Below are 5,141 nucleotides of genomic sequence, written 5' to 3'. Positions count from 1 at the left end.
GATTTGTAGAAATGTTCTCCATCATGCCTGACCCCCAGGATTCTCAGAGAAAAGGAAAAAAAGTTTCACACTCTCCTTCTTACTCCACGATCCACTTGTTGGTAGTGCTGGGATCTGAACTCTGGGGAGAGCAAAACCAATTGGCCAATCAGTCAAGGTGATCATTCGAACCTGTGAGGAACTAAGGAGTGTGGCCAATCCCAGAATCTGACATTGATCCCCAGGGTGGTCCACTATAGTCAGAAAATCATAGTTTAAACATAGGATCTATATTGACATACATGTGTGGACAGTATTTTGTGTTTAGTGCAATTATTCTTCTTATTTTGTCTCTAATTCATACAGGTATTGTGTATTTAAATAAGTATGGTGACAGGTATAACTGTGCAGACATGGATGACAACCTGTTCCCATGGTTACAGGGTTGTCTATGCATGCTCCATCGTATTTGAGACCCAGGACTTTCACAGGAGAGGATAAAAGGCACAACGACTGGCTTCTGACATCAGGATGAATCTTTTGTCAGTGCTGGGATTTGAGCTCAGGTCTGGGGAACTCTGTTGTACTGTGGGGGAAGGGGAAGCTCACCATCTTTGAAGACTAGAATGTCAGGCCTGGTACAGGGCCTGATTTGAAGCCCCAGCACTGGACAAAATAACAAGCCCACGTTTTTTAAATGTAGGATTTCTCTTTATCTACAGGTGTGGTATGCATCTTGCATTCAGTGTATTTATTCATTCTATTTTGTGTCTTATTCATGGATGTATTGTGTATTTTAATGCATATGGTGACAGATATAACTTTGCTGACATGGATGACAACCTATTCCCATGGTTAAGAGTTGCCTATATAGCATTCTCCATCCTCAATGAGACCCAGGACATTCACAGGACAGGAAAACATGTGCCACCATAGGCTTCTCACATCAGAATGAATCTTTTGGTAGTGCTGGAATTTCAACTCAAAGACTAATAAGGCCCAACTGGTGAATGGGTCATGGTGAGCACACCAGGCTGTGAGGCTCTAAGGAACTAGGCCATTTCTGGGACCTGAGATGGAGCCCTGGTGGGGGGCAATATAGTCATAAATTCATAATTAAACAGTGGATATATATTTCCAAACATCTTGTGTTTGGTGAAGTCATTCTCTTTGTTTTCTGTCTTATTCATTGATGTATTATGTATTTCCTTGAACATAGGATGACAGATATAACTGTGGTGAACTGGATGACAACCTATTCCCATGAGTATAGAGTCGCGTATACATTCTCCTTCCTAGCTGAGACCCAGAAATTGCACAGTACAGTAAAACAGGTGCAACGACTGGCTTCTCACATCAGGGTGAATATTTGGCAGTGCTGGGATTCGAACTTTGAGCCTAGGAGGCCCAACCGCCCAATGGGTCCATGTGACCACAACAGACTGTGAGCCACTAAGGAGCTGGGCTGTTTCCAGGAACTGAGATCGAGCCCCAGGGAGGCCAAAATAGTCCTCCATGGTCATTGAAACATGGGATGTATACTCACATCCGTGTGTGGACTGCATCGTACATTGAGTGTAATTATTCTCTTTGTTTTGTATGTAATTCATGGGTGTATTGTGTATTTTCTTGAGTATATGATGACAGGTATAACTGGGCTGACATGGCTAACAACTTATTCCTATGGCCACAGGGTGGCCCGTGCATTCTCCATCCCAGCTGAGATCCAGGACTTGCACTGGAAAGAATACAGGTGCAACGATTGACTTCTGACATCACAATGAATCTTTTGACAGGGCGGGGAATTTGAACTCGGGACCTAGCAGGACCAAGTGGCAAGTGGGTCCACATGAGCACACCAGCCTTTGGGACCTGCGATTGAACCCCCGCCCTCGAGGGGACAGCGGGGAGGACAACAGTCATCCATTCATAAGCTGAAGGTAGTATGCAAATAAGTACACAGTTGTATAGAATAGGAGAGGTGGTAACCTGTGATAGAATCCAATTTGTGTGAGTATCGATTCTTGGATATTTCCTGATGCCACCATTTCATGACTGTGATGATTATTGTCATGCTTCATCAACTTCTTTACAAATAATCGATACCCCATGAGTCTTGCCTATCTTTTCCTACTTGCATCATGCACGAACTACTCATTCAAGGATGAGATCGATCACATTCCATGACTCATCCTAGGTCCAGAAATGAGTATCTCAGGATCTCCCGCCATTCCCTCTGCATAGTGGGGCTGAATTAAAGCCTCAGGTATGGAAAAGATATTCCTTATATACTTTTGGTTTATTTCGTCCACTCATACGCCTGAAATCTGGGCCCAGGGGCTGTCCCTCAGCTTTTCACATCAAGGCTAGTGCTCTACCTCTTGAGCCACAACGCCACTGCCAGCTTTTTTTCTGCTTATGTGCTGCTGAGGAATCCAACCCATGGCCTCATGCATGCAAGTCAAGAGCTCTACACTGAGCCACCTTCCCAGCCATCCTTATATATATTTTAAAGATAGGATTTATACTTCCATAGAGATGTTCAGGCCATATTGTTTTTGGTATGGTTGTTAATTTTATTTCTTGTGTCATTCATTTATTTAGAATTTATTTTATTGACTCTGATGACTCCCACACCATTTATTACATTGTTTACTTCCTATCACACAACATCTAGATGTTAGATGTGTTCTCCATCATGCCTGGCAGTGCCAGGATCTGAACTTAATGCCTAGCAGGCCCAATTCATGATTGGGTGAGTTTGAGCATGCCAGCCTCTAGCCAAAGAAGATGTCAGGTGGTTCCCAGGCTCTGAGATAGACCCCCAGGTTTGGCCAAAACAGCGATACATGGATAGGCAGATGGAGGTATACAAATAAATATATATATTGGTAAAGAGTTCCACAGCCATCTATCTATGATAGAATGACACCTACTATGATCCTACCAACTCTTAGGTATTTATTATGCCGCCATTGAAGGAATATCATTCTTTTCATGCTTAATAAACTATTAATTATGCTCAATCAGCATTCCAGGATTATTGCATCCAATTTTAGCGTAGACCGATGTTTAAACTACTCTTTCAATCAGTATTCCTATGCATAGGAAGTCAGGACTGTGATTTGAACCCTGGGCCTATGTTGACAGGTTGGACTATGGCTTCACTGACAGCTCACCAGCCACCAGCAATGACAGGACAGGGGCACATTGCAGCTTTGTAATTTGGACCCAGGATGGTCGCTGTCCAAAAGAAAAAATGTTAAAACCCCAGCTCTCTGCAGCTCACTACTTTTTGTGCTTTCCAAATTGTTTTTCTTCCTGAAAGCCCTCTGGGCCCAGGATCCCAGAATTGGCCCTGTGTTCAAACCCCATGCTTGGCCAAAAAAAAAAAAAAAAAAAATATATATATATATATATATATATATATATAATTTAACTAAAGTAAAAAAATAAAGTTCCCTGGTTTTGAATTTCTGCCAGTTTTCTTTTCTAGCCTGGGATTTGAACTCGGGGTCTTGCTATATCTGTAGCAATGTGAGCGAAGAGTTGCCATTACTTGTGTTCAAACCCCGTGCCAACCAAAAATGAAAAACTAAGTCACTGACCTTGGCAAGGGGAGGTAGTTCTGGAGATGGGATGGAAGGGATAGTAGGGGAAAAACACAGGAGGAGTAAACAATGCTCAATAAGAAATATACTCATTACCTTGCTCCTGAAACTGTAACCCCTCTGTAGAACATTTTTACAATAAAAAACATACAAAAAAAGAGAAATAATGTAATTCTGAGGGAAGCACTTTACAGGTAAGGGAAGGATGTTTGAATAGCTGTACAAAATTCTACACTGCTTTTTTAATGTTCAGTATGGAACTGAATAAACATAACTGCTTCCATCAAAAAAATTAAGTCACTGTCTTGGAACTGGGGCCAGTATTTCTGCCATTGCTAATTTTTGAGCTCACCTTCCAGGTAACTCTTTTGCACCATAGGTGAATGCGAAGTTCATTGCTCTTGAGGAAAAGAAAATCAGGAAAGTGTTCCCAGGGCCTGAATGAAGGCCCTGCAATGGATAAATATTTCTATACATGTGTAATGCGTGATGTATACTTATATATGTATGTTAATTTCATATTATGAATTTTTTTATTGATTTTGTATTTTATTTTTCTTTGATTCATCTATTGATTATTGTATTTAGTATTATTATACACATAATATTATATTTTGCACATCTATTTTAAAATTGTACACAATAATTTAGGACATTGACTCATTTTTCATTAACATTATATTAAGTGGATATATATATATATACATATATATATATTAAGTGGATATATATTATTATATTATATATATATTAAGTGGATATATATATATATATATATGTATATATATATATATATATATATATATATATATAAAATGGAAACATTTGTCACAGTTTTCACATGTTTAGAGTCTCTCCCAATTATGAGCTTTGAGTTCAAGCACCAAAACTGGCAAAAAAAAATTCAGCCTGGTGAGACATATTCTTCTGGGACTTCGAGGAGGGCCGAGGTTATAGGTAAGAGGTAGTATTGTGGGCAGGTGCTGGTGGCTCACCCCTGTAAGCTACTCAGGAGGAAGAGATCTAAGGATCCCAATTTTAAGCAGGAAAGTCAATTTTCTCCAATTAAACACCCAAAAAGCCAGAAGTAGAGCTGTGGTTGAAGTAGTACAGTGCTAGACTGGAGCACAAAACCTCAGGGATAGGATAGCATTAGGGCCTGAATTCAAACAGCAGGATTGGCACACACACAGATACACACACACACACACACACACACACACACATACAAACACACACACACAAACACACACACACACACACACACACACACACACACACACACCAATATAGAGCATTTGCCAGTCAGCATGCACAAATTCCATCTCTAGCAACTCAATATTAAAAAAAATAATAAAGATGTAGAAGGGAAGGAAAGACTTGCTCCTGGAAATGATATAGCCAGTGCCAAAATTCCACAGTAGTTCTAATAAGTGGGTACAAGACAGAGAGGCTCATGCAGAAGGTATAGCATGGGCAAAGGTCCTGAGGTATGCTGTAGAGCAGGTGGTGTGAATGGTATGAAGGTTCTATGGCTTCAGAAAAGTATGG

The sequence above is a fragment of the Dipodomys spectabilis genome, unplaced genomic scaffold, assembly GCF_019054845.1.
Source record: "Dipodomys spectabilis isolate Male_0828 unplaced genomic scaffold, ASM1905484v1 ptg000203l, whole genome shotgun sequence".
In the NCBI taxonomy this organism is placed as follows: domain Eukaryota; kingdom Metazoa; phylum Chordata; class Mammalia; order Rodentia; family Heteromyidae; genus Dipodomys; species Dipodomys spectabilis.
The sequence above is the reverse complement of the archived record's forward strand: the minus strand, read 5'-3'. Positions refer to the sequence as shown.